Source organism: Macaca mulatta, chromosome 2 (assembly GCF_049350105.2).
Source record: "Macaca mulatta isolate MMU2019108-1 chromosome 2, T2T-MMU8v2.0, whole genome shotgun sequence".
In the NCBI taxonomy this organism is placed as follows: domain Eukaryota; kingdom Metazoa; phylum Chordata; class Mammalia; order Primates; family Cercopithecidae; genus Macaca; species Macaca mulatta.
Window position 1 is genome coordinate 139,851,081 of NC_133407.1, and position 27,609 is coordinate 139,878,689.

A 27,609-nucleotide genomic window follows, 5' to 3' on the forward strand; every position below is an offset into this window, starting at 1 on the left:
ATTTGATTTTGAAGACTTAATTATGTTTTGTTGACCTATCCTGCCAACATCACACTGTCTTTATCACTATTATTAATAGTAAATTGTAAAAATCACAGGATATGTCTGCCAACTTTGTTCTTTATCATTTGATTTTACTTTCTTCGTTAATTTTATTGCCACATAAGTTTTAACCTCATTCAATGATGCTACAAGAAAACCTACTGATATTTTGACTGAGATTATTTTAAAGCTAAAATCCTATTGGGAGATAATTGCCTTCTTAAAAATATTAAGTGTTTTTGATCCATGAACGTGGCATACTTCTTTACTTATTTAGGTCTTAATTAATTTTCCTTAGTAATTCTGTGTAGCCTTTAGTGTATAGACTTTGTTATATATCCTTGGTACCCATACCTCATCCCCTAGTGTTTAAAGATTAACAAAATGAGAAGATAATCAGCACAGGGATCTGAGAAGGAGCAGATAGTAAACTAGAAGAAAATTGAAGAAATTAAGCAAAAGCAGTGCTTGAAGGAGGAGTACTTGGTAAACTGCATTACATGTGAGTGACATATCAAGTAAAATTAGGACTAAGTTGACTATTGCATTATTTTATACATAATTTAATATTGACTATGACAAGAAAAACTTATGTGGAACAGTTGGGACAAAAGACTAATCAAACTGGATTCAAGATAAAAAGAGAAAAGATGAATGGAGACAATAAGTGCAGAGAATTCCTTCAAAGTGTTTTACTATAAAGAGAAGCAAGGAAATACAGTAGTAGACAGAGGAAGATGTGATGTTAAAGGGGTGCTGATTTTTAAAATGGGCCAAATAGCAGCAAATCTCTGTGCTATAATGCTACAGAAGGTAGGGAGAATTGATGATTCCACAGAGAGAAACAAGTGAGTAGAATGGTCCCTTGTGTAGAAGACTATCTAAAGCACAGTGGATGACTTGGTCTAAGGAGGGAGCACGGTTCACCCCAAGTAACAAGATGAAGGGAGAGTATGTGGTCACAGGGGCAGGTATGTGACTACATGCAGTGATAGGAGCTTACTGAAGTTTTCTTCTGGTTCTTATTCCTTTTTGGGTAAAATAGAAAGCAAAGCAATCAGCTGTCCTTGAGTATGAGGCAGAGTGTTGGAGATTTGAGTGAAGGGATATTCTTTACATTTGAATGAATTTCTTTCCACAAAAAAAAAAAAAAAGCCTACTACGTAATGATTATTTTTCTTAAAACTCTGCAGAAAAGTCACCTTGGAATTTTTACAAGTAAAATATATTTTTATTCCTAAAGAGCAAGAAATACTTCTAACTTTTTTTAGAAGAGGTTCAATAAAATCAGATATTCTCTCTATAAAATTATTAGTCTAGTTTGCCTTCCTATGAATTGGGAGAAACAATAGCGTAGCCCATTTTGAGTTTACCTTGTATTAGGAAGCATCATCTCCTTTCTAAAGCCTCTTATAATGTTGGTTAGACCCTGTGAAGAAATCCATAGGACATAGTCATAAAATATAGTCATTGAAACCTTCTTGTTCATCAGGTGAAAGCAAACTGAGGCCACAAAATATCTTCTGACTTATTTCCATTTGATTTGGGAATTTCATTTTCTCAGTATCCACTTACTTTAAGATGCTAAGATTATAATTTCTTTGTATGCCAACATGAAAATAAGTCCAAACTATCATTCTTTTCTCATGCTATAGCTATGTTTGTATGAATTACAGTCTCTGTGTGCATACATGTATAATTCCTATTCCTTAGTTTTCATCCTTCAAGCAGTTCATCCCTTCAAAACCCAATGACAAGACCAAAACATATTAAAAAGTTTAGTTGGAGAGCCCAGGGTGAGACACAAAACCTATTTTTCCTCTTACAGAGCTCCTATGCAAACACACAGACACTTGTTCTCTGCCTCTGGAATTACAAATATGTTACTTGGAAAGCAGCAATACTCTTTTGGACTTGTTTAACTTCACTTTCTTTACCTGTCTTTGAGAAGCCTCATACACACATTTAAAAAATACAACTTAGAAAGGTTTTAGTGATAGTGCATACTATCATTTGATTTTATTTCCCTTTTCTCTTCACCTTCACTAATAGAAGGAGTTACTGGCATGCTTCAAAAAGCTTACATTTGAATACTGTCTAAATCAGTGCAGACCCTTGACCAGCTTAACCTTTGCTTGCAAATGACAATGCAGTGAAACCAGAGGAAGAAAAAAATTACTTCCTCTCCTGTTGGAAACCTAATAAGTAGTTAGTCTGACCCAGTTTTCAATAAGAGAGATTTTCTGATGACCCGGCAGGAGTGACTATCTCCAGTCAAAGAAAGAGGAGGGTGAATTTAATCTTTCATGCCACTGGAATGGCAGCTGCTCTCAGCTCTGTCCGATTCTGTGAAGGTTGATGAAGATAGAGCTGGCTTTCAATGTAGAAAGAATTTTCCTTTTGAATATTCCAAACGAGAGCTTTGCACATGTGCCTCAAGAACTGATTGTCTAGGCTCCGACAGGAATGCAGCAGGAGAGGAGCGTATTTCATGCTTAAGACCAGAGAAGAGCCACGCAATACTCAGTGGATAAAAGGCTTGCAGTCCCAGCTGGGAAAAAGAGTCCCATTATCTCCCAGCTGCATAGACATTCCATACGGCTTGGTTCTGCCTGGATGCACAGCATGCCTGGCTGAGAGCTTGAAACAGAGTTCTGCAGAAAAATTGTAAAGATCCCGAGACATTTCCCTGGTAAGATCTGTAAGTACAAAATTGTGCTGTCTGCTGCAATGAGAATATTGCTGGGCAAGCTGCAGCTTTTCTTCCTTTCAATGTCTTTGTATTAGCATAACAGGTAAAAGCTGGGGTTGGGGGAGAAGTCACTGCTTTATTGATGCTGTGTTTCTATGATGTTGATGTTTAAAATGCATTTATTCCTTGTGTGGGAAAAATGTATTGAATCTGTATTCCGGGAGGTTAGGATCAAACCAGGGAAAGAAAGACTACAGGTATATTTTTTGGTGTTTCACTAGTCTTTGCTGCAGTAAAACTAATGGGCAAGACGGGATGACAGTGCTAATTCTGGGACTTTCAGATGGCTACACGCCCTTTCTGTAACAGCAGATGGGAAAATGTGATCACTAAACGTTTTTTGTCCTTTTTTTTTTTTTTTTTTTAATCAAAGAGATGAGGGGTGGGGTTTGCAGTTTTCACCGGATGATTTAAAAGAATGGTTATAAAGTTTCCTAGCGGAGGATTTGGTAAGGGGAGCAAAGCAAGACTGGAGGTCATACGAGCTTACCAAATTTTGTCTGGCATTTTGCTTTATACCCAGCTTCAAGATAATAGCCTCTGGAGTTTCCTTTGCCATTTACACCAGTTAAGCTTGTCAGTATTAAGGTTCTTATAATACTTTATGAAAACTTTCAGAAGTTGATGACTTGGGAACAAAACTTTTAAGAGCTCTGAGATTAGACACGTATAACCCATTATGTTAATGGGATACTATAACATTGGGGTTTGGGGGGAAAATTGGAATTCATAGTTTTTGCTTCTCCAAATGAAAACTACTTATGTTTAAATAATCAGCATCCTGACTATGTCCTCTGAGAAACATTCACAGAATGACTAAATAGAAGTTATACTGAGAAAAAATAGACAAAACAGTAGAATCACACAGAATCAATTTGGAAAATGAGATATTCATAATTTTATCTACAGTGGTAATGTTTTCTGAAGATGTCTGTAAAAGAAGGAGCATATGCTGAATATTGAATTGCTTGTTTTGAGCAATTTTCATATATCAGATGGGTTTATCATCTTTTTATTGCTGTTGTTGAAGGTTTCACCAATTTATGTGCATTGTATTTTATAAGGAAAGAAGATGTTTAAGCAGACTCTTTTCCCTCCTCCTTCACACACATGTGTAAACATACACGTGTTCACAAAACAAACATAAACATACAAAAATACTAACACAATTTGTGTAAAAAATCAGAAATACAGAAGCATTTCATCTTTGATGTTTCAGTGGAGTTTCTTTTTCTTTTTTTTTCTTTTTTGTAGCAATAATCATGGCTGTGCAGTCCAAATATTTCAAATATATAAATGTGGAAACTTTTATATAAAGGTTTATATGAGGTTATACAAATGCATAACTTATCACATCTTATCAAAAAAGTCAATCATTTATAAACGACTTCATTGTGTTACTTCCTTTGAATATTTGTAGTGAAGGACCAGAATTTTTTTTTAGAATTTTTATGTAACTTTCCTTAATGAAAACAAATCCACTTGTTTATTTAGAAAAGGATTACATATTTTCTCTGAGTTTAGACCCCCCCCAAAAAAATCAATTATGTTGTGAAAAGAATGTGTGGTATATTAAATTGATTGCATACTTCTGAGTTGTGTTTTCTTTTTTAGTAAGTAAAAATGCTCAGTAGTATAATATTAAATTTGTACCTTTTAAATTCTTTTATGTGAGGAGAAGGAATGCAAAATATTTGCTTATTTATTCACTTACCTGTTTATTTTAATAGCATATTAATTGAAATGCAGAAGTATAAGTTCAACCCATTAAAAATGACTCAAACTATACATAAAAGTTCAAAAAGGAAACCCCATCACCTGTAAATAACAATCACAAAATTTGACAACTATCATTGGAGACATCCTGATGCCTAACTAAATTCAGATAGGGTGAGAGATAAATACTTTTGTAAGAACGGTTTCTTATTATACACCGTTTTAAAATTAATAAGAAATATTTAGATAATATAGTCAATAATAGATAGTCTTCTGTAAGCATGAGAGGTTATCCTACGCTTAAAAAAAAACCAGAAATATTGGCCGGGCTCTGTGGCTCACACCTGTAATCCCAGCACGTTGGGAGGCCGAGGCAGGTGGATCACGAGGTCAAGAGACTGAGACCATCCTGGCCAACATGGTGAAACCCCGTTTCTACTAAAAATACAAAAATTAGCTAGGCGTTGTGGCACATGCCTGCAGTCACAGCTACTCAGGAGGCTGAGGCATGAGAATCGCTTGAACCCGGGAGGCAGAGCTTGCAGTGAGCAGAGATGGCGCCACTGCACTCCAACCTGGGTGACAGAGTGAAACTCCGTCTCAAAAAAAACAAAACAAAACAAAACAAAAAAACCAGAAATATTGAGTTTGATTTTAGATTTTAATTAAACTGAAAAAAGAGAAGTTGAAACAACATTGAAGAAATTGTTGAATTTCAGGTATAGATTTCTTTCCAAGGGAGATATTATGTCCAGAATAATACCCATATAGCCAAAAATTTTGAACATAGAAATAGTTTGAAGGTTTTTTTTTGGATGCACGTCTATGTAGTAAACAAACTTTTATAACCCTTGTTATGATAGTTAAATGCATTTGAAAGGTGCTTTGTTGTCATCAACTCTACCCATACCACCTGAATTTAAACTACATCAGTTTTACATTATAGAGTATGTACATTCTGGCTGAATTCCCACTATCTTAGACTAAACTTATTTCAAAATTGAAAGGAATTATTCTTTACCAACAGGCTTTTACTACCCAATTCACCATTCCTGCGTTTTTTACTTTTAATTATTTTTTGGGTTGTTAGATTTCACTAAGTAGTACCTCTCCACCAAAGAAATAGTCACAGGTGCTATATTTTCTGTGAGTTTGCATACTTGAACATGAATTTCTTTTGCCTTAGACATGCAGGATACATTATCTTTCTTGGATCAAGCTTAATTTTTTACTTTGGAAATGTGTAAATGTTTAAGCATTTTTGGAGACCCTTTCTGTATTGAAAGTTGTTTTGCAACATTTTTAGGTATGTCTGCAATTTCTGTCATTGAACGTGACTTGCATTTTTTCTGATAAATGCCTACGTGATTCTTTCGTTGTGTGTGTGTGTGTGTGTGTGTGTGTGTGTGTTTGTTTTTACAGAATATTCCTGGATTAGCTCCATTTTCATTAACATTTTTTGAGGTTTGCCCCATTGATTTAAGATTCTTTTATTTCAGAATTTGTTGTTGGACTATTTCTTTTTTGTCCCTTAACTGGGCGTGGCCAAATTGTGATTATCTTGCTTCTTTCTTTTCTTCAGGATCACCAGTTGTGTACATGTTGTATCTCATTTGTCTGCTTTCCACATCTTTCATATCCAAATTTCTTTTCAATTTCAATTGACAGATTGGTTATCTTCTTTACTTGAGAGCCACTTATTCTCTTGTTTGCCACTTGAATGAATAGTATAGCTTATAGTAAACCTATTAAGGCACAACCTTCGGTATTGTGATCTTGTAATACATGTTTCCTTCTCTCAACACTCTAGCAATTTCCTCAGTTGGAAGGTTTTTGGGCAATCTATATCCTCTGAAAGTAAGAGAAAAAGAAAGTACTTACCAGTTTTCTCTGATGTCCCCCAAAAGTCCATGTTTTTTAGCATTTGGCAACAATGGAAATGGGCTTCAAGTTGTGTTTTGGGGTTGTGTCCACTAACAGTTTCATTGAAGACAGAGGGTTTTTTGCTTTGTTTTTTATCCCCACCGCTACCACTGCTACCTTTTATATTTCTCCTTATTTTTTCTCTGGGACAATAGAGGAAATAAAAAAAATCTCTTTATTTAAGGAGTTTTAAGTAGCAGTCTTTCAGTTCGGAAGAATTCTTTGAATGAAAATTTTATTAGAATGTTGTTATTGTCAGTATTCATATTGAAAAGAGCTATTCTAGTTAAAACTGAGTTAATCTACATGGTGTGTTGTAGTATTAAACATTTATTATGGTAAAGACATAACACAGGACATAGTAGAGGAAAAAACAGAGTCATTGGGCATGCCTTCTGATAATGTCCCCTATTAGTCTATATTGATGAAGTCTGTGGCCTACTTAACTATTTTGCAATGAGTCCTAAGGTAATTTACAGAAACTTTACATCATAGTAACATGAATCAAAATCCGTAGACTCAAATTCTTTTTGAAAGTACACTGAGTATAAAACTTACATGTATTAGATTTACAATTAAATGAATAAATGAATGAATAAATAAATGATGTTCCTTAGATCTCAAATCCTTAAAAGAGGCAATAAAAGAACATGATGTGTCCTATGAAGTGTTCTAAAAAACTAATGATCTTACTAAAAAACAAATCGCATTTTCTCAAAGTCAATAAAATGATAGTGAGAGCAAAATTCAGGAGGCAAGCTCTTGAGCTGAAGCACCATGCACTGTAGCTTTCCTTCCCTATATCTAGCACAGAATAGCTCTGTGGTCTTAGGCAAGTTTCTTAGCCTCTTTATACCTCAGTTTTCCCATTCATAGTGGAGATAATATTAGTATTGACTTCACAGTATTGTCAAGAGAATTCAGCAGGTAAATATGTAAACAATCTTGGAAGAAAGCCTGACAATAAGCACTCTATGTGTTAGTTGTTTAGTTATTGTTATATTATTATTACTATTATAACATTTATATATGAGCCTTGGGATCAATGGGGTAAAAATAATATAAAACAATGAAAAGAATAAAATTACAATTATCATCTAATCAATTGTATTGGGTATTTAGTAGAGAATTAAATTTGGAGTGTAAATCATAAGTGGATATTAAAATAGAGCTCAGGGAAAATGGTGAGAAGATCTAGAGATGCTGGTCCCTGGATCCAACTAGATTAAAAATAGAAACGGTATTTCTGTATACACCGAGCAATTGGACCTGATCAAGAAAAAGGGTATATTTAATTTTCTGATTATAAAAGCAATGAACGGAAAGCATGAGAACAAATAAGCCAGCATTTCTTTCTTCAAAGAAAAACATCACAAATACTTGTACATTTCTTTCCTGTTGTTTTATGTTGTTGCTGTTGTTCTTTTTTTATGATAATGCCCTAATAAAGTAATGTATGCACCTGGAAACAACAACAATAAAATTTGAAATTGCAGAGAAGACAGTAAAATAAAAAATAAAAGACCTTTCCACTGTTTCCTGTCTCATTTCACAGAAATGTTTTCTATAGTTGATTTTATTGTAATTTTTTCCTTCTGGCCATCATTATGCATTTGAATAATATATTTGACTTCTATTGCAGAATTTATAAACTCAACATCATGTCTGCTGACTCCATTTTTTAAAAGATGGGCAGTTTTTTCTATTTTCACACTTTCACAAGACAATTTTAGGTGTTACATAAGTCTTTGAATTCTTTTGGCAGTAATGCACATATATATGTATATTTTTTGGTAAAGTGGGAAATTTTAAGTATTGAAGGAAGGACTAAATTTAATAATTACCAATTCCCATCCCTCAGAATTACCAAATGCTAAATTTTATTGGAGATTTAACGTTTTCATTATTCACAAAACAAAAATACTAATGTAATATATAATAAGGGCCTACATTGTAACTCTACCTAGTCCATTCCTCACTCTACATTACCATGAATTGTATATTTATATATAATTTTTATATATGTAAGCATATATAAAATATCATTTTAAAATATTATGGAAATGGTATCATACTGAAAACAAACTTATTTAACTAGTGTAACTCATTCCATATTAGACTATTTAGACTCATTCTTACAAATAAATACAGTTCTAGGATATATTTCACCTTATGTATTTTGTACTCTTATTATTCTCTTATTGAGGGATATTTAATTTATTGAAAATATTCACTATCGCAATGTTCTATTATCACATGCATAGAAAACGTATACACATTAAATGAGATTTTCATTAAGAATATCAAGTCTGTGCTTCCTGTCAACAATTTCATGTTTGTTATTTCTAGTCTCAGAATTCCTATCTTTCAACAAATGTACTTAATTGATCTGCACCTATTATGACGTTGATCAAGTTGGACTTCTTTTTTTTTTTTTTTTTTTTTTTTTTTTTTTTTTTTTCAGACGGAGTCTCGCTCTGTCGCCCAGGCTGGAGTGCAGTGGCGCAATCTCGGCTCACTGCAAGCTCCGCCTCCCGGGTTCACGCCATTCTCCTGCCTCAGCCTCCCGAGTAGCTGGGACTACAGGCGCCCGCCCCTGCGCCCGGCCAATTTTTTCTTTTTTTAGTAGAGACGGGGTTTCACCATGGTCTCGATCTCCTGACCTTGTGATCCGCCCACCTCGGCCTCCCAAAGTGCTGGGATTACAGGCGTGAGCCACCACGCCCGGCCTGGACTTCTTATTTTATATTCAAGTAAAGTGTTTTTCAATAATCAGTGTTTTATTGGTTTGAGCAAATATTCTTTATTCATTTTTTCATCTTTTACTAGTTAAAAATGGTATACTCCCATTATCATATTTTAGTAAATAACTATTTTAACATAAAATATACTTTTATATTTTCAAATAAAGACTAAAGAGAGTATATCTTCACAAACAGGACAATGACTTGTTGAAATTTACTCTGAGATATTTCTCTCAGTGTTCATATTTGCACTATTTATTTTTAAACTGCCCCCAATATTTTTGTCAAGGTTTTTTTAGACTTATGACGTGATTTCCTGAGTTCTTTATTTACCATATTCTTGCTATTTATGTGCATCTCCTAGATTCTTTTCTTGTACTCTGAAGACCATTTTAAGGTCATTCAAAAATTGTTTTAAACTCCCTTAAAAATTATTTGTTGAAAATAGCTTACGTTAGTCACATTCTAAAATAATACTGTAGTTTGTCAGAGCACTCTATGTGGATGATACTTTTCTCTCAACAATTTTTGCATATTCTGTTCCATGATCTTCTGGAATATAATTGTGCTCATGAGGGGACTGTTTATGATCTAATTATCACACTTTTGAAGATATATTCATCTTTTCACTCAGACAGATTTTAAGAATTTCTCTTTGTCATTGATTTCTTCAAGTTCACTACAATGTGAGTAGTTGTGGAGTTGTTTCAAATGTATCTCAGTGAGGCCTCTGCAAGCTCCTAAATCTTTCTTTGATTCTGAAAAATTCTCAGCTATTATATATTTCAATCTTGCATCTTTTAAATCCCTTTATTTTCTCCTTCAAGAATGCTAATTCATTATTTCTAGGCTTCTGTCTTTGATTTCTTTTCATGTCATTCATTTTCTGGTGTTGCAGTCAGTGTAATTTCTACCGATCTGTATTCTATACTTTTGTTTTTAAAAAATAGTTTTAATTTCTATAATTTATATTGTTCTTTTAAAAATTATCCTGCTATTGTGCTTATTCTTAATAGTTTTTCTCCCATTCTTAAGCTGTTGAAAAAATTTCAGTAAGTTTATTTTAAAGTTAGATTGTGATTGTTTTACTATTTTAATTTTTAGAGACAAATTTCTTTATTACTTATGTCTGCTGGATTTCCCTCATGGTGGTTCATTCTTCCTGGTGCTCATAACTTTTTTATGACAAATTTACTTTCAACAGATGTTGTTTTCTATGGGAGACCAACATTATTTGAGTTGCGTATGCTTTTGCATAGCATTGCATTGCTATTACTTCTACAGTGGCTCTACAAGTATCTCTGGTTCTGGACTATTTTATATGTGAATTTTTTGGCTTCAAATTATCTTACCAAACAGACAGAATGAATTTGGGCCCTACAACCCAAGAACATTCTGGGTTCTGACTGTCTTTTGGGGATTCTTTTTTCTACCCGATCACCAAGTTTCCATAAGGTCAGCTATGTCATGCAAAGGCCCACATTTTGGGAGGTTATTCCAACTTTATAATCTCCTTGCCAGTCTGAGTTTCTCTCCATTTGGTGCCTCTGAGGGCTTACCTCTTTAACATTTAACCTCGGTTATGTGTACTTCTTAAAGGGTTTTTATACTTATATAGCATTTGTATGTGTCTGTAGTGGAAAAGAAATCCTTCTGCATCACGTTGCATGGTGCCATGTACTTCCCTATACCTCCATGTTGACTGGACTTGTTCCCATCTGCTTTCCATCATTTAGAAAGTCATCAAACTTTCTCACTTGCTGGTATTTTATTTTTATCTGGTACTCTCATGGTTTCATGGAGTTATTTTGTTATAGGCAATGGAACATTTGCTTATTTTTTCTCTGGAAACATTGTCCAGTCTCAAGTATATAATCTAATAAGAAATGGTTAATGCCAATTGTATATGTCTTTCCATTGGCTCCACAAAGGTTACTGCAACAAATTAAAGTGCTTGGTTTAGTCCAATGAGAGAATATGTTAGGGAGTTCTAGAATTTAGTTAGAAAAGCAAGCCAGTGGATGTTATTAGTTTATTTATTCTTTGGGACTGACAGCTCTATTAATTCCTTAAGTTTAATGGTGCGCAAATTCTTAAAATGTAGAAGCAATTATTCAAAAACTTTGTTAGCACAGCAATTCCTAGTGACACAGTACAAGCTGAATGTTAAACGGACCATTTTTTTAAAGATGATTTCTGCTGAATAAAAGTGAGAATATTAGATGGATCCTTTTAAAAATCCTTTCTAAAAGTCTTCTTTTAAGGCAGGAAGGAGAGACTCAAATAAGATATTTGGTGAAGTTTCTAGTAATTTATCACTCGTGTGTAAGAGGCCAACATGAATGAGCTCTCAAAAGAATGTAGACATTTTATTTTCAATGACTTGTTGGTATATTGTTTCAAAGTTTAATTTATTTGGTTTCCCACATTTCTATGTCTAATGTGGTTGTGTAAGGAACTCTGTATGGAGACTGCTGAGCTATCTTTCTAAATAGCAGGAGTGCGATATACTTGCTGGAGTAGAGCTTTTAGTGAAACAACATGATTTTCCTTTCTGGCATCTAACAGGGCCTCCCAATCACTAAAGCACAATAAATGAAAGAGAAGGTCGGAAATCAGTTGCACTGCTAATTTTCTATCAGCAGAGTTAAGAATAAATTAAAGAATAGTCCTGCCGGGCGTGGTGGCTCACGCCTGTAATCCCAGCACTTTGGGAGGCCGAGGCGGGCAGATCACGAGATCAGGAGACCGAGACCATCCTGGCTAACACGGTGAAACACCGTCTCTACTAAAAAATACAAAAAATTAGCCTAGCGTGGTGGCAGGCGCCTGTAGTCCCAGCTACTCGGAAGGCTGAGGGAGGAGAATGGCATGAACCCTGGAGGTGGAGCTTACAGTGAGCCGAGATCGCGCCACTGCACTCCAGCCTGGGTGACAGAGCGAGACTCCAAAAACAAAACAAAACAAAACAAAATGTCCGTAAAGTTGTGTTGACATGAAAAAGTTTCTGTTATTCTAGACTTGGTAGAACGCACTATTTAAAAGTGGAACATGAAGGTGTTTTCTAGGCATTTAATGTCGTTAGTCAATTCCTAAACATGCTCAGTTGTGAATGTGTTGCTGACACGTAGAATTTTGACAGTCCTATATATAAATTTACCACAAAAGTATATGTTGAAAATAGTTCTATTAGAATTAGCCGGTGGTTATAAAATATATCTTTTTCAGAGGTGCCGACTTTACTTTTTTGTTGTTACTTTGTGCAGACTGTGCCTATGCGGTTTGTAGACAAGAGAAGGAAGCTTTCTACCCGCTTTCTTTAGGGCATTTAGGTGGCAAAAGCATTATTTTTACTGACATCACTCTTATTCTGTCTTTTGTCATGCAGATGTACAGAGTGATTATGCAATAAACAGAAACAACTTTCTCATAGAAAAAGAGAGACTGGAGTTTAAAGAAAAATAACCTATTCATTATGTGTAGTTCAACATAGGAAGCCAAACAGCAGTTTTTAAGAAATTACACACACAAGACGCAATGCCTGAGCTAATTGCTTTCACCATTAGGGGCTCCTTTTACTTATGAGGCAAAAGTCATTTTTCCAAAGAAACATGGAACAAAATCTTGAAGTTTCAAGATTCACATATATCTTCAGAAATCCAAAGATAATGTTATTCTTTGAGTATTAGCCCCTGGATATTATTTTCTTTTATGATTTTTTTCTACATGAAACTGTCTTCAATTCATACAAAAACTCTAGTTAATTCTGATTAATAATTTAACATACCAAATTATTAACATTAATAATATTTTATTCAACAATATATACTAGTAATGATTCCACAAATATTGGCTGAATACTATGTAATAGATGCTATTTCAGGCACTGGTGATGCAACTATGAACAAGACAGAGAAGAGTTCTGTTCCTGTAAAATTCACATTCTGATATGTATTCTAGAATTCAATTAAATATACATCTCTACCAAGTGGAAAGGAGGGCTAACATTGTTAATTTCAGTTCTTACCTGAGAAATGAGCATTAGAAGTCATTAAATTATTTAATTCCAAGATGATTATTTTAGTAAACTTGCATAGTGAGATACACCAAAAAGACTAAATAAAAAGAAACATATATTTACTAAGAATAATAATTACTCCTCTGTTTTTATAGATTATGATAGATTCTGGGTTTTTCAGAGGATTAACAAAAATAGGATCTCATATTATATACATGTTTATGGAATTTCCTAATCATATGCCCAACTCTTCACCTTAAAGTTACTCATTTTCATCAGGTGAATAGTACTTGTGGATTTACTAAGATGGCAAAATTTGTTCAAAATTTGCAAACTACACAAAATTATTTAATAACCATGGTAAGTTACTATGTATATAACAAGTGAAGGAAATTAATAACCAGCAGAATATTGTTTAATACATTTTTCCAATTATAAAATCATATATGTTTATTACACAAAATTTGGAGAAGACAAAGTATGCATAGATTGTTATTCTATTACTCTGCATATGGCATCATTTCAGTAATCATGTGTATGTATGTGTGCATTTAAAATACAAAATTGAGATGAATGTATATGTTCTGCTTTATAGCTTGTTTTTATTAATTAACATCTTATAAACATTCTCAAGTATCATTAAATATTCTACTAATGCTGAAGGATTTTTCACCAGATAGGTGTTACCTGTTTACTCAAACCAATAACCTATTGTTAGATATTTATCTTTTACACAATTTATTGAACAATGCTATGATACATATCCTTGTACCTGAATCTTATAATATGTGTCTGATTATTTCTTAAAAACTAATTTCTAGTAGTACAATTTCCATGTCAAATTGTGGGATTTTAAAAATGTGAGTGTGTATGTTACTAAATTGTCCTTTAGGAAGACAGCTCCCTCTGTGCTTTCAGGCAGGTGAATACTCTTTGTGATCATCCCTGTAAATACTAAATATTATTAATTGTGAATACTCTCTGATTGGATTACAAAGCAAATACGCAGATAACAGTATTTCAGTATTGCTCTCTATTACATTTTTGAAAATACATGCCTGAATAAATATTTAATGAGTGCTTGAACCATTTGTATCTGCTCATTTTGCTGAAGTCAGCCCTTGTCCTTTGTTTATTCTTTTGATATTTTACATTTTTTTTATGCTCAGGAAGTTCATCATATATCGATGAGATAACTTGTAATTTTCACTTTTCTTCAAGTTTATAAGACATTTAACTTATTATATTTTAAGTGTGAAACCTTGGAAAATGTTTTATAAATTATTTGAACCTCGGTGTTCAAATGTACACAGTGCAGCTGGTAATACCTGATCTGGCTTTCACAAACTCAGAAGGGTCAGATGAAAACTGAAATAGTTAATGTTTCTAAATGTATTTTTATAGCTATAAGTAGTATACAGTTATTGTTCTAGTCTTATTAAAGATAAATCAGTGTTTGTCCTAAATTGCAAGTCGAGTCATGAGAAAGTCTACAACTTAAAGTTTTCTAAATATAGGTCCAATGTTATCAACTTTTTAGCTCCGGCACCAACAGCGTCTGGCCTGTGGTGTGTGCTCATTAAGTGCCTGCTTAATGAATGTAGACTCTAAGTATACTAGAGAAACATAAATCCAAATACCTCTGTGCTCATTCCAAGTATGCTATTACAGTGTCATCTAAATCTAATGGTGAACAAAATAGCACATATTAAAATGATAATTAATGTTAAACTTCAATTTATGTCTCTGCCCTTGGCAACCATGGTAATCCACTCCATGATGAAGCAGTCAGGATATTTAAGTAGTTATTTATTTCATCACTACAAATTGTATTTGAGACCTGTGTTTTGGAGGTAATCTATATTGTTGGCTTTTCAGGAATTTGGTATGTTAGGGAAATTCAGGACTGCATATAGGGAATAAGGAATAGGTTTTAGGATAAAAAGAAATTGTAATCATCCCTGAATTAAGAAATAATTTATACATTGCAGAGAGGTAAAGTATACACAAAGTGTGTGATATTTTCTTCTTCAAAAACCTTTCCAAAATGTGAGATATATAACTTGCTTTTCCAGATGCTCAGAACAAGAAAGAACTTACTTTTGTTTTAACTTGCATTTAAGTTACCATAACACATGATTTTAGTATTTGATGTTATTTGACTTTGGCAGAACATAATTAAATAAGGTGTTTGACTTGCCAAAGAGAGTTTTAGAAATAAATTTGTGTTTGATTTAGATCTGAGGCCAGGTGTTCAAGACCAGCTTGGGCGACAAAGTGAAACTCACACCTGTAAAACACAAACACACACACACAAACACAATCTCTCTCTCTCTCTCTCTCTCTCTCTCTCAAACTTTGGCATATTTGGTAATAAATATTAAAGCCGTGAAACAAACATGTTTTACTTATAGCTTAGAATGACCACACTTATTAAACAAGTTAATACACATTATGCTGCAATGACAAACCACACCCCAAATCTTAGGAGTCTGAAACAAAGATTTCTTTGTGTACAACTGTGAGGCAACTGTCCTTTATGAGAATGGTGGTGTTATAATACCATATGAATACATGTTTCCACAGTTTCAGTAAAGAGGTAGTTCTAGAGACTTTCAGTGGCAACTAAACACTTTCACCCAGAAGTGATACATCTCACTTGAATTCACATTTCATTGGTTGAAGCAAAACACTCAAGAGAGTGAGTGAAGAAGTGAAATTCCTTATGTGCCTAGAAAGAGGTGAATGAGACATACTGGTGAATGACAACAGCATCTATGACTGAGTTTGCTAACAAGAAGTTGTTTACCTGGCCCTTGTCCTCATTAACAAATCAACTCCAGTTGTGTGAAGCAATCTCACTCAATACCACAGGTAGCATTTTAGTTTTGTTTTGTTTTGATCTGTTTTATTGAGAGATACATTTTCAACTCTTTGTACATATTGAGCAGTAAATCAACTTTTTTCCTGCTAAAAAGTTACTCAATGGCCACCTCATCCATTACATTTTTCCTTACTGAATGATTGATGAATTTAGTAACTATTTATCTGGATCTATCCACCCCATTTAAAACTCTGGAGTGTCATGGCTTAGAGATACACACTGTCCTCATAAACCTTAGGGCACTTTGAGGAAATGTACTTGAATTAAATTGCTACATAAAATATCATCTAAGTGCCCACAAAGAACAGGTACTTAAGAGCATGCAATGACCAAGTGAGGAAAGTCAGTGAAAGCTTCCATAGGGAAGTGATGAGTAGGCACAGGCTAGTTCCATGTGAGGAGAAACTGTTCTCATGGAAAGAAGAGTAGATGAGGGGAGGGGATATGGCAGGAGCGAGGGACTGAAAAAGCCAAGGTTGAAGTCCTGGGGGATCAGAGATCCAGGTGACAGAAGAGGTTAAAGAAGTACGAGAAGCTGACCAAGAGGTTTCTGCAGCCCATGCTAAGCCTTTGAATTTTTTCTTAACAAAATAGAGGAGCTACTGGTGATTTTTGAGAATGAAGTAATACAGTCAGACCTAGGCATTGAAATAATCATCCTGTCTAGTATGTGGCGAACATCATTTTTTCTTATTCAGGTATGTGGCATTGGGCAGACAGGGAACCCAGGAAGGAAATGAATAAGCAAGGAGAAAATATGCGTCAATCTGGACTATCTTCTGTTTTGACGACAAGACAAAACTTGCTCCGAATTTCACAAACTCTGAATTTTTGTGCTTTTTTTCACATAAGCTGTTATTCATAATATTCAATTGAAACAATTGGAAACAAGTAAAACAATGTTTTGTTAATTTTTAAAGTACAAATGCAAAGTAAAAAGATTGGAAAATATATAAAATAATAACAGAAAAATGAAATCATATATAATACATGCTCCCAAAAATTACTCCTGAGTATTTTCCTGAATTTTATGTTTTAAGGAAAACAAAAGTTCTAATGTTTTTATTCTGAAGAAGTGTTTATAAAATATATAGTCTTGTATACTCAGAATGAAATATATAATATACATAAATATACAGAAGGAAATGTATGCATATTTCATTGTGAGAAAGATTTTATAAAAATATAATATGAAAATATAAAAATGTATATATATAAATATATAATAATATATTATAAAATATAATGTGATATTCTCACTGTGGTAGATAATCTCCAAACATGGCCACCAACGATTCCTCCCCTCCTAGTATACACAGGCCATTCCTCCCTTTAAAAAGTAGTATCTATTTCCTTCTCTCTAACTGAGACCTGCCCTCATGATTTTTTTTCGAACAATAGAATTGGTGGAAGTACAGCTGTGCCAATTCTTAGCCCTTCAAAGACCAAGCAGCTTCTGCTTTCATGTTCTTGGAGCCCAAACCCTATGCAGGAAGGAAGTCGGGGTATGTACTGAAAAGAGAGGCTTATAGAATACCCGTAAGATGAAACACCACATGAAGAGAGAGACCACAAGGACTCTCCAGCCAAGGGTCTTCACCTAGGCATGCAAGAGAGGCTTCCTTGGATCCTTTAGTCCAGTTGTGAAATGGTGACACTACCTGGATACAAAGAACAGTCCAGCGAACCCACAGAACTTTGAGAAATAATGAATCGTTGTTGTTTTAACCACTAGGTTGTGAAGTGGTTTGTTATGTAGTCTTCAATAAATAAAATAGCCACTTTTTCAGTTTTTATAAGGAAAATAAAATGCTATGAAGTGTCTTTGAGTTTTCTACTTTGCTCCTTGCAGACCCTTAATTTATTCATCCTATAAAAAATATACCCAGACATGTCTCTGAAAGTTGTGTGTTGGTTAATTTTGAATTTAAAAGTCTTTAAAATTATAAACTCTGCAATCAGACCAGGCAAATGAAAAAAATATAGATGGGAAATTCCTGTTAAATTCGTTTTCACTTTGATGTGTATGATATGTGCAGAATTAGTTGGAATTACTGGAATTTTGAACAAAGACCAATATATAAGAAATACGTGCTGATTTTGGCCTTCACGGATAAAAATATGAAGAGCAAGGCAGATTCACAGATATCCATATGCTTAGAGTCAAGAATGTAGCTGACTTCCTTTTATTCTTAAAAACCTTTATAAATGTCTTAAGCGATTTATGGTACACTGTGGACTTGAGTGTTACTTTTATATCGGGTTATAAATAATGTTGGCTAGGAGTCTATCCAATGAACTTTCCCTTTTACTTCACATATTCTCTGGGCTCATGGTTAGCCAGAACAATTTAGAAGCCAAAAACGTCATCAAAATTATCACATGCCTTTTTATTGCATGGTGGGATTATTTTGTTTTGCTGACATATAACATTTTGGTCAATAATAATAATAACAATAAAACAGCATTGAGTTACTCAAATATTAGTTGGGGCTCTTCAGAGAAGTAGAACCTATAGCACCACATATCTATCTATCTCTCTCGCTCTCTCTCTCTATAGATAGATAGATAGATAGATAGATAGATAGATAGATAGATAGATAGATGATAGATAGATAGATAGATAGATAGATAGATAGATAGATATGAATTTGTCCTTTCTCCATTTTTTGTTTTATTAAGGATCTCAGTGGATTGCATGATACCTACATTGGAAATGGCAATCTACTTTACTGAGTCCCCTGATTCAAACGCTAATTTTATCTGGAAACACCTTCACAGACACGTCCAAAATAATATTTAATGTGAGCACCTCATAGACTAGTGAAGTTGACACATAAATGTAATTATCATAATGATACTAGTAAGAGAAATTCAGTTGACCTTGCTGATAAATAGGTATTTTTCACACAAAAGCCAGAAAATGGTCATAAAATATGTCATATGATTTAAATTATAATTGTTGAGTACCCATTTCAAAATGTTATTGTTCATTTGAAGACTAAATTTTAAATTGGTTCTACTTTATAGGTAATTATGACATGACTGAATATTTATTCATGGCAAACCCAGGCTCATTCATTTGCAATTGCCATTCATGTAGATGTCAAAGATGCCACTTTTTATTGCACATATTGTGAGAGGGTAAAACAAATAACCTTTCCTCCTTAAAATTGGATTGCTCATTCAATGTGTCATTAATCATATTTTAAACTCCAAAAGATCAAAGTAAAATGGCTCTGAGTTTTAAATTTTCCAGGGTGACAAAAGCTGAAGAGTTTATTAATGTTTGACCACGCTCCAGGTGTGGTGGCTAATTTCTGAAGATGATGTTCCTCTCTGTTCGATTACCTTTCAGCTCTCATGGTAGGTGCTAATGTGTGTAATTAGCATGATCTCAGAGTTGTGACCTGAACGACAGACCAATATCTATAAAGGCTGTGGCCCAACCAGGTTAGAATAATACCAAATTTATATGCAAGGAATTGAGCTGGTGAAGAGGTTACTGAAAGAAGTTAGGTCTAGATTGGGGTTTCAAAATAAATCACCTGAAATTATTTAAGAGTATAACTCAGACCCCCCAAAAGTCACCTCCATCTGAAAGGTTTAGATTTGGATTCTCTAGTTGTTATGATAAATATAATTAAGGCTCAGGGTGTTAATGTCAGTGTTATGCAGAAAATTACCCTAGATATAGATAGCTCCCAGCATCTACATCCTGTTTTCAAATTTATTTCTAATAAAAAGAATTTAACCCATTTGAGGTGAAAAAATTCCTTAGAGAATAAATGTTTTTTAAACTTGGGTAGTAATAGAATAAAATATAGAGATATATATGACATATATCAAACCCATGGTATTACAGGTTGTGTATCCCTTATCCAAAATGCTTGAGACCAAAAATGTTTTAGAGTTTGAAATTTTCTGGATTTTGGAATATTTGCATATACATAATGAGATATCCTACGGAATGGGACCCAAGTCTAAAAACAAAATCCATTTGTATTTTATATAAGTCTTACACATATAACCTGAATGCAATTTTATACAGTATTTTTAATCATTTTGAGCAGGAAACAAAGTTTTGACTACATTTTGACTGTGATATGTCACATGAGGTCAGGTGTGGAATTTTTCAGTTTGGAGTCCTGTTGGTGCTCAAAAAATTATAGATCTTGAAGTGTTTCAGATTTTGGATATTGAGCTTGTGAGTGTTCAAACTGTAATATCATTAAACTATTTAGAATTAAGTTTGTATTAATTAGAATCATTTCTACATCTTTGGTGTAAAAAGTGCTTGTTATATTTAAGACACTGAGGAGTCTTTACCAGATTTGATTTGTGTTTGCACTTTTAATTTTGTAATTAAATAGCTGATTTTGGACTTACCCGTTAAAGTTGAAAAGTACTGTATATAAAAATTAACTAACTTTTTAGAAAAAGTTTTGAAATATTTAAAAGAAGTTAAGATTTACTATTTTATAAGGGTAAATACAAGAATTAAATGCTTAGGTTTTTCTTGTTAAGGACAGGGCCTACTGTTAATTTGTCAGATTGTGTAGATACTTTAAGAGAACATAATAATTCATTTTTAGAATTACCATTTAAAATATTTAAAGAAATTGTAATAAAGTAAGTCAAAAGTCCTGATTGTTTATGTGTGTTTAGTCTGTTCAACATGAAATAATTGAATTTTAACTGTGGCAAAAGAGAATAAGGTTTTTCTTGTTTTAATAAGATTATAAAAAGAATAACAGACATACAAATTAAGCTGAAAAGTTTAAATTTTAATTTTAAATGCATTTGCATTTGAAATTTTAATAAATTTGATATTATGATCCCCAATGAGCACTGAGGTTCTAAGGGGATTCAAGGGACTTGCCTGAGACTACAGAGAAGCAATTCACATACAGATTTTCATATACGAATCCAGTGGCTGTGGTTTCCACATTCATTCTCAAAAAATCAAAGTACCTTTTTGGAGATGCATGCAAAATTGTTGAGGAAAATAAGGTAATATTCGGAATATAGTTTCTAATCTTTTATTGTTAATTTTCTTGTTTACAATTTACCAAGGCAAAAAAGAAACACTTTTAAAATGTCAAAATAATATAAATAAGATATTATCTACCAATAAGATATTATCTACCATTGTTTTCCTATTCCCAGTTTAATAAACAAGTTTATCTGTGTGGTAATAATTTTTAACTTTAAACAGAGCCAGTAGCTCTTCTATTACTTTGGAGTTTTTAGAAGATACAGTTATTTTGAGTTTGCATTCACACATATTCTAATTTAGAATACATAAAAATTTACTTTATATTATTTATTTCCTCTTAACATATTTGCAAAGGTTTAGTTATATCTGCAAAAATGATATATTTTTTATTCTTCTATTTTTACCCAAATTGTTGATGATCTTCTGAGATCCATCTGAGCAGACAAGGAAGAGATACATACTTTTATTTATATACACACTCATAGTTGGTATGTGTATACAACCTGATTAGCTTCTTGACAAAGAAACTAAAAAGCGATTTAATTTTTAAATGCCTCTCCCCATACTCTATCCTTTTATTATAATTTTTAAGTCTTTAATTAGTTTTACATATCTCTTCTATATACAGGTCTTTGTAGCTGGGTCCCCACTGCTGAGTCAGTTTTGAATTACCTATCGATCTTGTCTTAAAATTGTTGTCCAGTTAGTGGAGCATTTATTTATCAGCTTTCTCATTATGCTTGAATATTCTACATGGCCAAATATATATCTGACCAATGTCCTTCTTTAGGAACAGTGCTTTATGTTTTTCACATCGGATATTTACATCAGGTGCATTCAAAAGGCAGTGAACCAAGTCCTATAAAAACAGATAGAAGAATTACATTAAGTATTAATGTCAGAAAAAGAGAATTGCTTTTTGATTTAGGATATGTAAATAGTCAATCGTATTAAAAGATTGACTTTAAAACATATCCAACTCTGCTAAACAACAGAAGAATCTATTCTTTTTTTGATTGAAGAAACCACATAAAACAGGTATACCATCATGGGGAAAGTAGGTACTTTCTATACTATTGTCAAAAGACAAAAATTGCCTCTTGATTTAGGATTCCATAAACTTTTATGGAGGTGTGCGTGACTGGAAGACATCAATACCGTGCATTGTTCCTTGACAGTGGGCTAGGCACATATTCTAACCTTTGAATATTTCTAAAATAGTATCTTTCAAATCTGGCAAATTTGGGGAAAAAGAAATTCCTTATATAGTTGAAGCTTGAAGGAAGGTGATGTATGTTGTAATGGGTTTGCTGAGATTTTCACTTAATATTCAGCAGCCCTGAGACGTTTTCTTATCTTCTACTCCAAGTCAGTACTTTGAAAAAAAAAATATGAGGAGTAGGTTTGACAATGTTGTCAGGATTGTGATTGAGATGAAGCTAGAACGATGTGCAATTTAAGTCTTCCCAGGCCCTGATTCTAATCTACATCTGATTTCATGACCTCTGCTGCATTCCTCTGTCATGAGAAGAGCAGGGACTCAGTCCAATGATAGAATCAACCTTACCCTTCAGTTAATTAGAAGGGTCAGTAGTAAAAAACTCAAATTTTGGAGTCAGGCACACCTGGATTTGAATACTGATCAGATGAACCACTTACTACACGATGGGCCAGAGACATACACTTTGATTTCACTGGCCTCGTTTTTCCTATGTGTAAAATTGAGAAATAATAGTTGTCCTACCTCATATGACTGTATGGAGGATTAAGTGAGATTATTGAATCTAAAAGTCTTAGCACAATGTCTGACATACAGAAATTAGTAGTGAATTTCAGCTAGTGTAACATTATTAAAATTATTATGAATGAGGGACTATTGTAGATGTTATACAGAAAGTGGTACCACCTGGGGACATATAGTGACTCCCAATGCTATTTAGCTCGTTTCTATTGTATATGCATCACATACAGTTCAAATTAGTAACAATCACAGCAAGAACAACCACCACTTGATATAGTTTCAGGCACTTTCCTTAGTACTTTAGGCTAACATATTTAATTCTCATAAAAACTCAAAGGATATGTGGTATTATTCCCCATTTTACAGAAAAGTAGAATGAGATTCAGAGATATAAAGTAAAATGCTCAAGTAGAAAAAACAGCTGTTAGATTTTAAAGTCAGAATTCAAAACCAGCCAGGCTTTTGCCAAAATTAATGCTTTTTATCACCACATTCTTAATTCCCAAAAAGAGCACCAAGCACTCCAGGATGCAGCAGTGAATTCAGAGAAGGATCATAGGATGTAATTAAATATTCTGGTGAAACAGTGATGCTCAACATCTGTCAACTACAGAATGTGAGGTAGTTTCATTTCAACACATATCTTATTAAATTTCTTTCAATATCATATATTTGTTAAAGCTGGGTTTCCAGTGGATGTCATGATAAAAAGCAAATACTGTGTGAAATCAGTGTAGAACAGGAAATGAGGCTGGAAAATCTTATTCTAAGTTTTGAAAAGTTGTGCTGTGCCCAACGGAAGTATGCTTGTTAAAAGTAGAAGTGGGTACTTAAGAATAAAATAAGAATGCTATTTTTTCTCCAATTTATACATATTATATTTTTAAAGCATCCTGTAAGTTGTTTGAATATAATTTCTTTGAACTAAAATACTTAAAAATTGAACTCTTTATAGTTATTTTTGCCCTGGGGGTGCCATAAAAATGATTGATCCACTAAGGAGATCGTGATACGAATAAGCTGGGGAACCTCTGAACTACATTATTCGGCTTCTCAGGGAAATACGTAGAATGTAAGGATCAGTTCATCAAACCTCATTAACCACTTGTTACTTCTCTAGTACTTAGAGATTCTTTCTAAAAGAGCGCACAGTATAATAAGAAAGATAGCCACTGTATTAATCAGGGTCCTCCAGAGAGACAGAATCAGTAAGGTATGTGTATTGATATTACGACAGAAGTTTATGATTATGGAGACTGAAAAGTCCCAGGACAGAGCCCTTGGGATGATGGTAGCCTGACTCAGTAGTATTTGAACTGGGTAGTTCAAATGTCCCAAAACCAGGAAAGCCCATGGTTCAACTCTCAGTCTCAAGCCAAAAACCTGAGAACCTGGAGTGCCTCTGGTGTAAGTCCAAAAGCTAGAGTTTCAATGTCAGAGGCAGGAGACTAGGATAGCCCAGCTCTGGAGGCAGAGACCATTTCACATTTTCAGTTTTTGTTCCATCCAGGCCCCCAGCCAATAGGATTGTGCCCACCCACCCACTTTGAGGACAGATCTTTCCCTTAGTTCACTCAGACTCACATGCTAATTTCTTCTGGAAACGTCCTTGCAGACACGCCTAAAAATAATGCTTTACTAGTTCTCCAGGTATCATCTAATCCAATCAGATGGATCTCTAAAATTAACCATCACAGACAAGTCTAGGCCAGGCGCAATGGCTCACGCCTGTAATCCCAGCACTTTGGGAGGCCGAAGCGGGAGGATCACCTGAGGTCGGAGTTGGAGACCAGCCTGACCAACACGGAGAAACCCCGTCTCTACTAAAAATACAAAATTAGCTGGGCGTGGTGGCACATGCCTGTAATCCCAGCTACTAGGGAGGCTGAGGCAGGAGAATCGCTTGAACCTGGGAGGCGGAGGTTACGGTGAGCGGAGATCGCACCATTGCACTCCAGCCTGGGCAATAAGAGTGAAACTCCGTCTCAAAAAAAAAAAAAAAAAAAAAAGTCTATACTAAAATACAGTGCGTGAAACAAATTTCCAAGGGGCCAGACTCCCAGGCAGGTCACATAAATATTCAAAAGGCCATAGCATTAAGAAATGAGAGGAAGTTGTATTGGGTAGAAAAGCAAACATAAGAAATTTTCCAGAAGAGATGAATGAGAGAGATCAAAATGCATGCTATTTATAGAATAATGAGTATGGTAATAATGGAGTACCCACTAATTACACTAGCACTTATTAAATACTTGTTACATTCTAGGCAATGCATTAGGCACTGGGTTGTGAAGATGAAAGTCAGAGTGACTTTCCTCAGGCTCTGGCGTCTCTTGAGGATTCTGACAAGAAATAAGTATATTCAGGCAAATGGTAAGAGACGAGATTGGAAAGCATGGCTGGGTTAGAAGTAATATATTGTCTGTAACTTCTAAAGAGGCCAGGGACTTTTAGAATAATTAACACAAGGTCTAATTACTTTGGATTAACTAGTAGCCAAATGCATTCACAAATATTGATATTATTCAAATTAGCTTCATCTTACTAAAAAAGACGCTGTATTTGTGTATCCTTCTGCCTAATAAATGAGAGGCATATGTATGTTTTTCCAGAATCATGACTTATTCAGTTTATGGTCTAATTATTGGTTGAGAAGATAAGTAAATAACAAATTATCATATGAAAAATGTGAGACTGGGAGTAATTAATGCAATAAAATAGATTGCTCAATATGCGAACAACTGCATTGTAAATTCCAGGAAAAGGGCCTGATTTCTGAAGAAAGATGAAGTCATCAAAAGTCTTAAGGATTAAATTAAAAGATAATTTTAAACATTTACTGCTGTAGTATTTAAACTTAATGATTCTGGCACAATGAGACTATTGAATCTATGCTGCGATATATGTTTAAGAGGATGGACTCAGGTGGTTAGGATGTGATTATTACTGTCCTAGGTCCTATAGTTAAATCTGGATAGAATTCTAGTTTTCACTGAAGACCTCTCTTTAATCATAGACTGTATCAAGTTGCTGACACAATTCATGAATAGTCATATATAATGGTATCATGCTACTAAAACACATTGGTTAAATACTGTCACTCACTCAAATGGTATAGGAGAATCATCTTCCTAAGATATCTCTCCATGACTACAGTATGGGCACAGAGCGAGGACAATCCTGTCTCCCACCTGGTCACCATTCATTTATTTATTCATTGAGTAGAGATTTTCGTACACACAAGCAGCTACTGTGATAGCAGAAGTATTACAGAACTCAAAAGAGAAAGAGATGATTTCCAGCTGGGCAATCAGAGAAGTCTTTAAGAAGTAGGTGGCATTCAACTAAAGAATACACTCTTCAGTTATGTGTGGCTTGATGAGTATACACCATTACAATCGCAGACTTTGGCAAAACGGGAGGGTTGAAATAAGATAAAAGAAAGGAAAAGAGTGGTGGCAAAGGCAGGATGACTGGTAACATTAATTGAAGAATTCTTTATCTGTATTCACCAGTGTGGGCCTCTTTCCTATTTAGCCATCACATAACTTGAATGCACGTTGTCATTAACTTGCTTTATTCATCCTATGAATCAAGCCTTGGAGATGTGGAGAACTGAGTTTCTGTGTGTGGCAGAAAAGTAAAGAGATGAATAGAAGTAATGGCACAGAATAACATCCTCTTGCTTCTTCCACTATTAATTCTATTCTGCCAGCAGATATTTAGCAGCTTTTTTGTGTTAAGTCCTATGTGGATACAAATTTAAGAGAAGACACATTTTCTTTCTCAAGGGGATGACAGGTCAATAGGAACACAGGGATCTGTCACAGATCATGATAAATGTAATAAATAAAAGAACATAAATATGGACACAGTAAAGTGGTAGACCAGAAGAGGCAAAAGATAATTATTGATAATAGTCAAGGAAGAATACTTCACAAAAGTGGTATTTTTAGTCTCCAGACATTGAGCAAAGACATTTTTTTGCTACGGTCATCCCATAAAATGACTCTCAATAATGAATAGAACAGGAAACAAAAAACTAAATTTCATTTTTAATGAAACACAAAAGAAAAAAGTCACACTAAAGTGCTTTCAAAGGAAGATAACTGCAAAAAGCAAGTGAATTACTGTGCAGACGCCCCTAGAAGTCTCAGAAGCTGGGACCAGCCTGCATCTTAGGAGGCAGTGGTAGGAATGCTTAACCTAAACTAGAGGGCTCGTCTGAAAGTCTGTCACTTAGACCTTCTTTTTCTCTCAACCTACGGGAGGTTGGAAAATATATGTAGAGAAATTGAGCTACAGGAGCTGCACAATTTCAGTTTTAAGACAGAAAAAAAAAAAGCAGAAAGCTAAGAGTTTATATGATCTTTCTGTTGAGAAGTTGAAAGACACATAAATATAAATAAATGTAACATATGTACATAGGCTCTTAAATATCCATGTTTAGAAATTCCCCAGTCAAAACCAGAGTTAGCCTTGATAACCTAAGAAGAAAGTCCACAAGTCAACAAGCCACAATGACGAGCACAGATAAATGAATGTATTGCTAGTGCTAGGTTTATCACATTTGAAGGAGTCCTCAGTGAAAGAAGATAAGACCCCAACTAAGTAATTACTGGCATTATGAAGAAAGATTAAGAACAGTTCCAAAACATCACCAGTTTCTTCATAGAGATTTTAAAAAACCTTCTTCAATCATAAAAGGGACGCTTAAAAAATAAAGAAAAGGGTCATGTGTGGTGGCTCACGCCTGTAATCCCAGCACTTTGGGAGGATGAGGTGAGCAG

General features: G+C 34.1%; 1 protein-coding gene across 1 annotated transcript in view; it reads left to right on the forward strand.

Annotated features, from left to right (window-relative positions):
- The first annotated feature begins 2,632 nt into the window (after positions 1-2,632).
- Positions 2,633-27,609, forward strand: part of CNTN6 (contactin 6) — a 307,019-nt gene continuing 282,042 nt past the window's right edge. Inside the window, exon 1 of the mRNA XM_028844371.2 lies at positions 2,633-2,734. The gene's annotated coding sequence lies outside the window, so the exon portion shown is untranslated. The remainder of the gene's footprint in view (positions 2,735-27,609) is intronic.